The 12,777-nt window shown below is 39.9% G+C and overlaps 1 long non-coding RNA gene across 2 annotated transcripts in view; it reads right to left on the bottom strand.

The window, feature by feature from the left end:
* Positions 1-12,080, bottom strand: part of LOC132322273 (uncharacterized) — a 44,778-nt gene extending 32,698 nt beyond the window's left edge. For both annotated transcript variants that reach the window (XR_009485070.1, XR_009485069.1), the window contains exons 1-2: positions 11,893-12,080; positions 10,272-10,369 (exon numbers count right to left, since the gene is read on the bottom strand). This is a non-coding gene — a long non-coding RNA (uncharacterized LOC132322273). The remainder of the gene's footprint in view (positions 1-10,271; positions 10,370-11,892) is intronic.
* Positions 12,081-12,777: the final 697 nt, after the last annotated feature.

Genomic DNA, 12,777 nt, shown 5'->3' on the forward strand with positions numbered 1-12,777 from the left:
TACACTAAGCAAAGACATCCCTCTCTCCACAGTAAACACCATGCTCATGTTATCTGTAGGTCTTCTCTAGGCCTCACCTGCTCTCCTATACAGCTCTAAGATACTCTGTGTTTGTATGTTTCTGGTTTATTTCACATTTAATGTATCTGAAATTCTGCTGCAGTTCTTCATAGCTGTGCCTTTTTACAGTATGAAATGCAGACCATGTGTTATGCTCCCCAGGGAGCAGCAGGAAAATGGATGGCACTGTGTGAGGGTACCAAGGAGAGCTGTACAGGATAGAAAGGTCAAACCAGCACAGCCTGGACTTCATTGCCAAGAGACCTGGTCTCAGAATGTTGCTCCTCCCAGGTTACTTGATTTCATCTCTGAGGGAGTGAACTGTGAACTGTGGTGCTCCAGCACAATACCTGTAAACAACAACTGTGCTATGAGGCAGATGATGCTCTGTAGGAGAGAATTGGCTCCAAAGTGCTCTACTAGCAGGTTTGGGTTTTGTTTTTTTTTTCCTGTGATGGAGATGGCCTTTATTGACTTGTGTGGACTGCTTAAAAGTCACTCAAACATATACAGAGGTCTACAGAGGTCACACAGGTTCCACAAGATCCCTACCAAGACAATTCTTTGTTCAGTGGGGTAGGTTGTGTGTTATGTACCTAACTTGATGCTTTGATCCCACTTAACAGAGATAGGCAGGTAATTGTGTTTGGCCTTCAGTTCTGCCTTGAATGGCTTTTGTACATGGCTAATATATGCCCAGAAATACAAAAAACTTATTCTGATTACTAACAAAATGATTTTTCAGCCCACAAGAGTGCAAGATCTTGTACATTTGCTTTAGTGAAGGATGTGAGAGTAAGAGCTGTTTGGATTCCATTCCATTCCATTTGGGTGGATTTCAAGGCTGCCATGCACAAACAGTGCAGAGGGAGTGTGTGTACCTTTCAGCATCACCACTGTGGGTCCCTCTGCTGCCTTCTATGCCGGCTGTGCAGAAAATTCAGTGACGAATGCAGCCGGGAAAGTTTGTCTGACAGCTTCACGTAGTCTCACTGCATGTGAATGGGTGCCTGATTTTTTCTGCTCTAAGGTTGATTGAAATCATTCCCTTTTCTCAAAATGATTTAGTCACTTCACAGCAGTTTAAGCAGGCACTTCCCAGCGTTTCCACTGGACTCACCATGTGGCAGTGGCTTGGTTGTTGCAATGTGCAGCACTCCATGAAGGCTTGCTTTTATCTCCTTACACCAACATTGATTTGCAGCAAACTTTTTCCCCATTGCCCTTAGAAAAGGTGAAGTCAACAGCATCCCACGCTGGATCCAACTGCTCTTGCTCAGGATGTGAGAGTGTTGCTTTGTAATGATCATAATAAACAGAGAATCCCCCGCTAACATTTCCAACGCACCATGCAGCTTGGCATTTTCAATATATATTTAAAACAACAGACTAAGACAAGCAAGTGCCTTTCCCAGAAATTGCCAATGTATGCTCCAAGATCTCTTGCATTTTGCATTGTGTCAGTCTGTGTCAGAGGCTTCAGGAAAGGTAATACAGAAGATGAATGGAAGTCTATCATCTCAGTGCCAAGATGAAAAAGTGACAGCTCATAATGAAAAGAAAAATAGTTTCCATTTTGGGCCTCTGTAAGTAAGAAAGTGACAGAGCCATGGGAACTGTGAGGCTGAGAAATGGTCCCTTTGACAGACATGCCTGTAAGTGAAAGTGCATGGGATATAATACTAGCCATAATATAGGGAATAATGATTATTTTAGGGATCACATGATTTTGAATAAATCCTTGACTACTCCTTGGAAAATGAAACTGAAAGAAAACTGGGAAAAACTGTAGTTTCATTTACAGAATAAATAACCTAAGGATGTTTTTAGGTTTCTATATCTGTGATTGAAGCCTGTGAAAAGACTTTGTATATATACACAGGGTAACAAAAATGAGAGTCAAGAGCTTCCTGTAAACCTGAAATGGGATGGATTGCTCATTTTTTTTTGAAAAGAGAAAAAATGCTGCAAAAGGAGGCTCAGGATTGTGAGGAAGAAGATTCTGGTAATAAAACTTCTTATTAATGAAACCACATATGATATTTGCTTTCAGGTGAGGTGAAATAAGAAATATTATCTATTAATGGAATTGCCAACTAAAACAACATCTATGGGGACAAGTCCTACCATGTAACTTAAGGCTGCAAAATGCTTCATGACATTCTTGTTAAAAGTGCTGCAAAATGCTTGATGACATCCTTATTTTTCTGTTTAAATTCGTTTTTAAAGTCAGTTTAAAGTGACTTGAGACTGTTAAGTCCATGTAAATCAACATAAGGCTTTGTGTAGGCTTCCATGCATCTGGTTTAGAACTGACTCTGATTAAACCAGTGTGACATCACCCAATTGCCAAGACCCTGGGGCAATATTCACCCCTGTGCAGAGGGCCAGCAATATTGAGCTTAAAAGGGAATTACATGGTGAGTGAATTCCACCCTAAAGCATATTTAAAATAGTTTTCCCTGCATGGCTTCTTTCTTCACCAGCTTTCCTCAGGAGGAAAGGTTAATAAGAATAATACTTTCTCCTTCTACATGAGTGTCTCTTTCAGGATCTCAGTGAATTCTGAAGTTCTTAAAAAAGTATTTATAGATTTTATAAGACATTGCATGCAATTCTTTTTGCAAGCCCTTTCAGAAAATGAAAGTTCTAATAATAAAATGGAAAAGGAGTAGATAAAATAGATGCTTAGGTTTTGTCTTTGGGTTTGGGGTCATTTTCCAGACAAGGAAACTGAGGACCCAGATGGATCTCTGCTAGGAATACTTTGTGCTCATCTAGTGCCTTGTCTTCATGTAAAAATTAGATCCACCTTTCAGCAGTTAAAATCAACAAGAAAAATCTACTAACTTGAAGTAGAATAAAATTATGGTCTAGGGAAACAGCTGAAAGTCACACTATGCACAGTGTGAAGATCCTTTACTGTGTGAAGATTAGAAGCTAGCTCTTTGCCATCCCCACAATTGTCTTTCTATCTTTGAGATTTTTAACATAGCTAAACAGGGAAGGAACGTGGATCCTATGGTCTAGCATTGAAAGAATTTAACTTTAAGCATGAAAAGAAATTTTAGGCTACTTAAAGAGACTGTAACTAGGACAAATGGGATGAATTTAGGGAAAGAAAAGGCTGACAGTTAGGGAAAAAAGCCTTTCCAGTGAGAACTATTAGACTGCAGGATAGTCTCCCAAGGGAAGTGGTGAAAGCTCAGTTTCTTGAGTCATTTAAAACTGGACTAGACAAAGCACTCTGGAATATACTCCAGGGAACAATCCTCTCTTGGCAAAGGGATGCACAAAATAACCCAATAGATCTCTCCCATCTTCCCTTCCTGTGATTCTCCTATTTCATAAAGCTCTGTGATTGAATGGATAGCAAAAAACTTTAACCCCTTTTTCAGAAACAGAAAGCATTTTTGACAAGATATTGTGAGAGGAAAATCCTCTAGCAGAGAAGAGAAAAAGCTGCATTTTTCATAGCAAGTTACCAGCTTTTCTCTATTTAGGGTGAAGAATTGTAAAGGATGGTCCAAGACTGCCTACTGGAAGGCTGCCATTTTCAGTACAAGTCAATGTTTGTGTCTCAGCTTCCCTAAAGACTCCAGTGGTATAGATATCACTCAGTGCTATAGGTTTTTCAGGTTATTTTGTGTTTTTTTTTTTTCTTTTCCCCCAAAAAACATGCAACTGAATCTCTAACAACTGAATGATTGTCCTTTTAAAACAGGATTGACTGGCTGCTTTCAATAAGTTGGGCTTTGATTATACCATACCCCTGCCCAGACTCATATTGAGAGGGAACTGCCATCCCTACCCTTTCATGACCCAGGCCCTGAATCAACGTTAGGAGCTATTGTGAGTGAGGAGATATTACACTCCACTATTCCCCTTCTCCCTCGAGCAGGTGGGGAAGCAATGGCCTTGGCTTCTGCCTTGCAAGACATCAGCCAAGGGCACAGAGCAGGTGCAGGTGATGCTGTAAGCTGCTGTTTCTGCTAAAAGCATAAATTTCCTGCATCTCCTGCACCAAGGAGAAAAGTGGGTGGGAGAGAGAGGAAGGGAAGGCAGGCTCTGAAAAAAAAATCCAGAAATGGTCAGACATTTGTGGAACTATTCAAAGAGCTTGAAGAAATGATTCTGTGTAAGAGTTAAGGAAGCATTCATCAACATGCGTATGTTTTTTTAAAATCCCAGGTGTTGCTGCTCCTCTGAACCCCACTGTGAAAAGCTTGATGCAAAGACCATGTCATCCCACAAAGCATGGAGAAGGCAGCAGTAGAAATTGTTAGGAGTTTATCACCAAGATGGTATAAAAATAAATGACTTAATTGTACCATAAGGTATTGCTACTTTTTATTTACTCTGAAACTCCTCCAGAGATTCCAGTCTGAGCTTTTCCCTGAATAAGAAACTAGCACATACATTGACTTTCCATACACCCACTTTCAGATGACAAGAAGATAAAACCTGGTTGTTCTGGCTGAGACCAAGGATCCATCTGGCTCAGTATCAGAAGATAGAGGTTCAAGGGATAAGATAATGGGGTGATGTGGGATAGCTGAAGATGCCCAGGAAAACATAAAGAAATACTGAAGACATGTAGTGACACTTCCTCAGGGTACCTCCCTCACCTCCTGCAGTTAAATCTGCACATAGAATCACAGAATATCTCAAGCTGGAAAGGACCCATAAGCATCAACAAGTCCAACTCCCTGCTCTTCAAAGGAGAGCTAAAACTAATTCCTGTGTCTAAAGCTGATTCCTATGGCTAGAGTTTCAACCAGATGCTCCTTGAACTCTGACAGACATTTGCAACACTTATTGGAAAAAACAAAACTTTTTCAATAACTTTTTGAAATCTTGAAAAAATTTAACATCCATAATACATCATAGTAAATATTTCTAAAGACTAAATGCTTATACAACCAGCTCTTTTGAAGCTGTTTGTAGCCAACTTAATTTGATTCTTTCCCCACCTTTAGAGAAAGAATGCATGGCATTCTTTGCATGGCAAAGCATGTCAAGATGGATACAGCAGTAACTACCTCAAATTACATTTCTTATTTATGAACAAAAAGTGCTTACATTTGCAATTGTAAAAGCGGTCTTTTGGGAAGAGGATTCTGCTTATGGCACTCACATGTAAAATAAGACAAACAAGTCCCAGTTCTACCCAGATTTGCAGGTATGCCTGTCACAAAAACATGTGACTGAGAAGAGAGTCAATTTAGTTACTCAGGTGCCAGTGGAAAGCACCAAAGTGCTGAGAAAACACTCATGGCTTAGATCTTGTCTACCTTGGGATGAAAATCAGGCATGAAATTAAATTTCTTAACCTGAACTTGAAAGGTATACAAATTTGGAATCATTACTTTTTACTTGAGAAGAAAGACTAAAGGATAACTCTGTTTCCTTTTTAATCTGAATGAACCTTGGTGATTCTGGATGAGGTTTGAACTGCTTGAGCCTTTTCTTTCATTTCCAGTCTTCCAATGGGAGAGGAGGGGTCTTCAGCAGCTCAGGCAAACCTCTACATTGGAAAATTTTAAATTGGGAAGGAAAATTTCCATTGGAAAGGAAATATTTTCTTGAGGGGGATGTCCATTCAAAAAGAATTTTCAATGTCTTCTCTTGGTTAAGATTGTACTGACATTCTCATTTAATTAGTATTTAAAAATATTAAATAATAGTCTTCTTTGTCACTGTTCAGCCTCACTGCTTGAGAAACTTGCACTGTAGCTAGTTCTCTGTTGATCCTTGCTGTTCTGACAAAACACAGCAAATCTGCTGCACTCTGTAAGGATTAGAGAAATGCTGCCCAGAACTGGAGTTGGTAATTTACCAGGAACCTGGATTTGCACAGAGCACGCATCTGTTACAGAAACCTACCCCTCTTTCTGTCTTCAAAGCATCTGAAAATATTGAACCATGCTGAAAACTCCTTTGGAAAAAGAAACATGGGGCAACTTCACTGACTTTGATGTGTTATAGCTGCTTTGTTTTTGAGTATGATTTCGATGTCTGAAGGAAAACCAACATTACAGCTCTTTTTTTTTTTTTTTTTCCCAAAAGTTATCCAAAGTATTTAAAGTATTGGCAAAATTACATAAGGAAAAGTACATTTAAAGCCAGATTAGAATAACTCAAAAAGTTGTGCCTCACCACTAAGGACTACTAAAATTCAGTTTTCCATCCTTGACACGGGGACATGGCTGAGGACATCTCAGGTAGGTGTCTCCAAGACTGACAGGATCTTTCAGTTCTGGATCCTCTGCCACCTCTCTTCTCAAATTTCCTGTTATTCTTTGTAAACCTGTCTAAAAGATTGGCCACATCCTGCAGTTTTGGCAACCAAAAGCCATTTTCCAGAATCTGAGTTGGCCACGTTTCTGCTGATGACCTATGAGCAGCACACTGGACATCTCCAGCCTGCCTTTTCTGGAAGAAAATCACTGTTCCTAAACTTTGCATTAGAAAATATATTCCATGCCACTTGTGGCAGCTGCAGTTCGTATGGATGATTGGTTAGAATGGATAAAAACAGATTTCCCAAACCAACTGTATTCAATGCAACATATTTTTCATATGTTTAATGGAACAGAAATTTTTATTTTAAGAGGCGTTTATGAGCACTGCTAGCTCTCTGCCTAGGGAGAAAAGACCTGGTAGGGGGGAAAACTAGCAGGTGTAAGAATAAAATTAGTTTTATCACAAAATTGGAAGGGAACTGAGATTTTCTCTCCCTACTTCTGCTCTTTGCCACTGATGAAATACAGTCTTTAGTCACAAAAAGATCCTCCTGTGCTCACTGTTTAACCCTTTTCTGGGGAGCTCAGGCTAATGTACTTCACTCCAGTGCTGGCACGAGCAACTCAACAGTGCTGGCATCACAGCCTTCAATTTGAGCCAATACCATTAAAAAGAACAATTCTTCATTATCAGTCCTGGAAACTTCCTCCAGCAAACCGTGCTTCAGAGAGTAAGGGAGCATTTTGTACTTCTGTGGTGAATCCTTGCAGCCCCTCAGCACAGGAGATGAAACAATTCTGTCCTCTGTCCTCATATCCTGGTTCCCAGGTTAATTTTAAGGAGGATTCAACACTTTTCCCAAACACCTTCTTTTTCCTGCCATTAACTGAAAGAATATGAACCTCTGATAGGAGAAAAAACCCTCTGAAATTGGCTTTTCTGTCACTTGATTCCTATGATTGTTATTTTGTGGAACAATGGAAGGCAGCAGAGCCCCCATGTTTGTCTAGATCTGCATCTTACTAGAAATGTGCTCACACATCACCTGTTAATGTCACCTTGCAGTCAGGGGAGATGTATTCAGAGAACATGAGCACTGATCTTTCTTCTGAGTGTACAGTTAGGGGTCTGTTTATTCATGTTGCAATGAGAATAAACAACTGATTTAAATGAAAAAATTAATTTCAACTTGACTTAGAGCCTTGTAACTATGGCCAGTGTGATATGCAGTCTTACTGGAATCATTTCTGCCCAAAACATCAACCGAGGGATCTTATTAATGCAGACTCTCTCAGAATTTTACCATAATTTCTGGGGTTTGTGAGTTTGAAGCAGTGGTAAAAGCTCATTCTCTTGGTAGTACCATAAAAGCTCATTCTCTTGGTAGTACCAAAAAAACATATTCCTTTTTGGTCAAAATTTGACAGAACAACTTTAATTCTAAATTTTCAGTTTTCCAAACAGAGGGAAAGGGTGAGAAAGAGATTACTTGTGCTTCATTCCTCTTTAAGGCTGAAGTTCAGGTTGGGGTAAAAAGAAAAAAAAAAATTGCTTCCTAAAATCAATTAATTTTACATGCTAAAAAAATACACAGCTCCATATAGAAAAATGGAGAAACAATTTCTAACCAAATTGGAGAATAAACACATCAAGAGTGGGAAAAAATGATGCCTCCCAGCAAGAGGAGTAGGAAGGAGGAAGATGAGTAAAACCCCTGAAAATAAGAGTAGATAGAAATTGAGAGTCGTATGAGATGGATAAATAAACAGCAAGGTTACAAGTTCACAAACCCACCCTGCAGGCACTATTAGGACTTTAATTTGCTTCAATCAGCAGCGTACGTGGTGTGTGTTTACTTCAAGGGGAACGGAGTCGATTTTCTGCTTCTGACTTAATATGCTACCAACATATCATGATGCCTGGCCAAATTCACCAAAGCATGTCTTTGCTGCTCTTCACTGGATTGTGCTCAGAGACACTTGTGGTACCTGTTAAAACACTTTAATGAATCTGATACTCATGAACGGTGCTGAAATGACAGCCCTGGAAATTGAAGTCTTCTATCAAACTACAGAACTCGCACAGTATGGATGAAAATACTGCCAGGTTCTGCCATGCTGTCCCCTCAATGTGTCTCAAATTTAACCTGGAAAAATTATTTCTGGTGGTAGCAGCACTTCAGCCTCAATGCCCGGTCATTTCTTCCTACTTCAGATATAGTTGCCAGCAAGTGTATGGATTATCTTGGAGATTTTATGCTGCTGACAGAAGCTGGGCAAGACATTTTCAACGGAATTATTTCTTATCAGAAAAAAACAGTTGCATTTGAATCAGAGTGTTCTGGGAAAGTGTTAAAATTGCAACATTCTCAAAAGGCAGGTGCTGAAACAAAATGGTTTTTTCATAGATTTAATTATTTCTTTAGAATTAAATAAGGCCTTAATTGTATTATAATTATCCACGTAGATGTCTTATATCATGTACCATATTTTGCTATTCTTGAAGTGAAGCATTTTATCATATTAAATTTAAGAATTTCAGGGTTTATAAAGTGAGTGATATATGCATTTAAATACCAAGGTCAATTTCAAAATGGGAAAATTTATTTTGACTGAAAAGGAAAAATAGCCCAAAATATCTTCATTAATGTTTGGGGATTTTTAACTTTTTTTTCCTTGTTTCCTCATCTTTAAATCTTTTGTGGAAAGGGAAGAGAGCAACCCTGTTTCTATGTACTCTGTGTCAGGCAACAGTGATGTGGGAAGCTGGAAGAAAAGGAGACATTTGGACACATTTAAATTTTGGTAATGTAATGGCACTCAAGTAGATTTTGGAAACATTGGAGCCCCATGCCAAAGTAGAATAACAACAGTCTTAGTATTGCAAATTATTTTTCTGTTATTTATCAACTTTACCTCTGTCCCAAATGCTCAAATCTGTGCTGGGTCTAGTGATGGGAGGGGCAGGAAGGATTGTGATCTTACAGTGCAAGGAAGAGACTTTGATTTCTGCTTTCCAATGGAGATTATGGCAGGAGAGGAGGAGAGGGTGGAGGACAGATCCCTCTGGAGCAGTCACAGAGGTGAGGGTGGGAAAGGAGGGTCTACTGAAAGCCACACAGAATGAGCAATGAGAAAGTTGAGAGAACTCTGAAAATACCATCATGCTGATTATGCAGCTCTCCCCTTGAAAAAAAAAAATATGATGTCAGCTTAAATGATAGGTTGAAAAAAGAAACAGAAGAAATAATCCCTTAAGGAGGTGTCTGAGAGTTGATACAGCAGACCTTTACACAGAAAAACAATGTTCACAGTGTGTACCAGCTGATAGCTATTCTCTCTTCTGACCTTTATCTTCAGGTATGTGGACAGATCTGAAAACTCACTCGTGGCTTTTCCATTTGAGACTTATCTTTCTCTTCTACTTATCACATGCCTTCTACTTATCACGAAGCAGTACTTGGCCATTACCATCATCACAGATAAAAGTATTATTGCGTTCTCGGTATCCTCACTCTCACTCTACTTGATTTCTTCAAGTAGATTGATTTCTTCAAATGACGTACTACAAAGTGTTTTGGGGTTTTTTTGTAGTTAGTGAAACCTTGTGGATCTGCCAGCCTTTTTTTCATCTGACTGGTTTCTGAAATAACCTCTTCTGTGAGATGCGGCTTTCAAAATAGGCATAATTCTTGACTTGTGGGTTTCAGAAGAGAAATAATCAGTGAGCAATTAGTTCAAAACCAAAACTGGCATAAATTTCACTATGGGCATGACTGACTCATTTCAGCTATAATTATCCCATTTGCTCCATTTTGCTTCTAGTCTTTCACTGCCCAGTTATTGTGGGTACCCTAGCCCGAGTAGTTCCTGAGAGCTGAAAACAGACTAACCAAGAAGGCCAGCCCTGGAACTGTGTTTATTACACAGGATTCTTAACGCAGATGTTCAAAAATAATTTCTTACCTTTCCCCCTCCTGAGTAACAGGTTTTGAAATGCTTTTCCTTCATGTGAGATACAGACATGGCTGCCAGCACGATAATGTTGTGGGACCCAATACCATCTGGAAGACGAGATGCAATGGTCAACTCCTGGCTAATCTTGTCAGGTCAACTGTGAAAAACTGACATTCTGCCATCAGGAGCATACCCAGATTTTTTTTTCCACACTTTCAGGTTTTTACGGCTCAGGATTGAGAAGCCTTCTTCATTACTTCATTAGGTACAAAGGCATCTCAGAAGCAAGGTCACAGGCCCTGCCCAGCTTTTATCTCCTGTCTTATGGGACTGTACAGAACCAAACCACCAAGAGGCCTAGAATTTTGTTGGGTAGGTTGATTTTTCTTAAATTTTAATAATTAATGTAAAGCTAGCGTCACAAGGTCTTTCATTAATAAATTCCTGCATTTAACTCTGGGGCTGAAGAACGGTAGGACAGAACAGGATAGGACAGGACAGGATATGATAGGATTTCTCAAATTATCCAAAAATGTTTTCAGATATGCTTCTTATCAGATAGCTGTACCAAAGGGACTGAGGGATGGTGACTGTGCAGTTACAGAATTCATGTGCCAGGTCAGTTCACGCACCTTTGACACAGCAGCTGAACTCTTCTCAGGACTGATGAGACCAGATCCACAGACACATGGAGTCACCTGGAAATGCTCAAAAGGTGTGTGGATGTGGCAGCTGGGATCATGGGGTACTGGTGGGCTTGGCATTACTGGGTCAAAGGTTGAAATTGATGATCCCAGAGGTCTTTTCCAACCCCAAAAGTTCTGTGATTCTTTGAGTCTAGACCCTGACTGTTTGGCCTCGCTGTTACCCAAAGGTCCATGTCTGTGTTTTCAAAGCCAGTAGTACACTCAATAAACTGAAAAAAAGTTTGACTCGTATACCTGCTATGTGGGCTACCCAGAGCAGATCTGGACTCCTGCCTCAGACCTCCTGATCTGATTTGCCAAAACTCCTGCCTCACACTGCTTTTCTCCCAGTTAAACCCTCTGCTGCAGCTCCTAAGCCAGCACAGTGGTTCTGAGGCTTGGCTTCCCATCCCTCATCTGGCTACTGCATTCAGTGCAGGACTTCTGCAGACCCTCTTTTGGGCTCATCACAGAGCACCATGCAGTTAAGCTCTATTTTAGGAACTTCCCCTCCTAAATGATGCTCAGGTCACTGTCAATGAGCTCCCTGCTTTGGACAGGGAGTGACATCCCTCCTCCCTTAAGAACTGGGAGTCATTCTCTGCCTCAGGTGGAAGGAGATGGCAATTTGTAGTCTGGGGTTCTCCATGGCATAGCTTTTGGGGTCTAGCTTTGCAAGACTGTGCACAATATGCTTTTTCTCTATTTTGAAGCTATTTGTAGACTCTCACTCCAATGATCTATAATTGGAGTTGTGCTAGACCTAAATTAAATTCAAAACTAACTAGTAAACAGGTTGTTTTGCACAGGTATTTCATGCATGCAAATATCTATAATTATGCAGTAGTGTGCGAAATTCATACATATTTAAATATACGGCAATAGAGATCATGTTAATCCTTTCAAAACCCAGGCTATCTAAGAAACGGCTGAGTTAACATCACCTTGTTGTTCAGGAGCAACCAGATTATTTTTCTGCATTGCTATGTTTCTTAACTTGCCATGGCTGTTTCCTTTTTCCCTTTGTCTGTCGCTTGTGGCTGATGAAACCCATGCAGATCTGAAAAGCTGCAGAACCGCATTGTCTGCATATTCCTTTTGCTGCTTCTCATCTGAAAACAGTACCTCCTGGCACCTGGAAAACCATCACAGATGCAGAACAGGTGATCTTTACAGAATGCTATTCAAAGTGAACAGTCTGCCAGGCCCACAGACAACAAAACACACTGCTGACTCCAGCTGGAGCGAGCGATTACTTTGATAACAAATTAAAACAGCCTCAGAAATTGGAAATGAAGGAGCTGTGCAAGGATGAATAAACTCCTCAGATGGCCCCAATTTTGTGCAAGTCTATCCAACACATGTGCTATAAATTGGTGCTCTTCATTAATAGCTACTGTTTAGACACTAGCATCTTTCAAAAGGACGAATCGGGATCTGTCTCCTTTCACAGTGCTAACTTCCATCCTGATTGAGGAGACTATTTTCTCTTAACATGTTCAGAGCACTTCCTTGGGATCTTAAAAATTCTTTATGTGTCATTTTGCTTCTTGCATATGCAGACAATTGTAATGCTCAATTTAAAAATGTTCATATATTTTCTGTCTATGGGATTTTTACAGCACTGGATAATTCCTGGATGATTACTGTTTTTAATAACCACATAATTACTGTATTAATCAGAACTGTCCTATTGGCTTTTGTGTGACACAGAAGGGCAGAAGCAAGATAGAGATAAAGATACTCTGTATTTAAAAAAGCCCTGGAACATTTTCTTGAGCTCACTTTGCAATATGGCACACAAAGAGGTCAAAACACAGCAACAGCCT

Source organism: Haemorhous mexicanus, chromosome Z, assembly GCF_027477595.1.
Source record: "Haemorhous mexicanus isolate bHaeMex1 chromosome Z, bHaeMex1.pri, whole genome shotgun sequence".
In the NCBI taxonomy this organism is placed as follows: Eukaryota; Metazoa; Chordata; class Aves; order Passeriformes; family Fringillidae; genus Haemorhous; species Haemorhous mexicanus.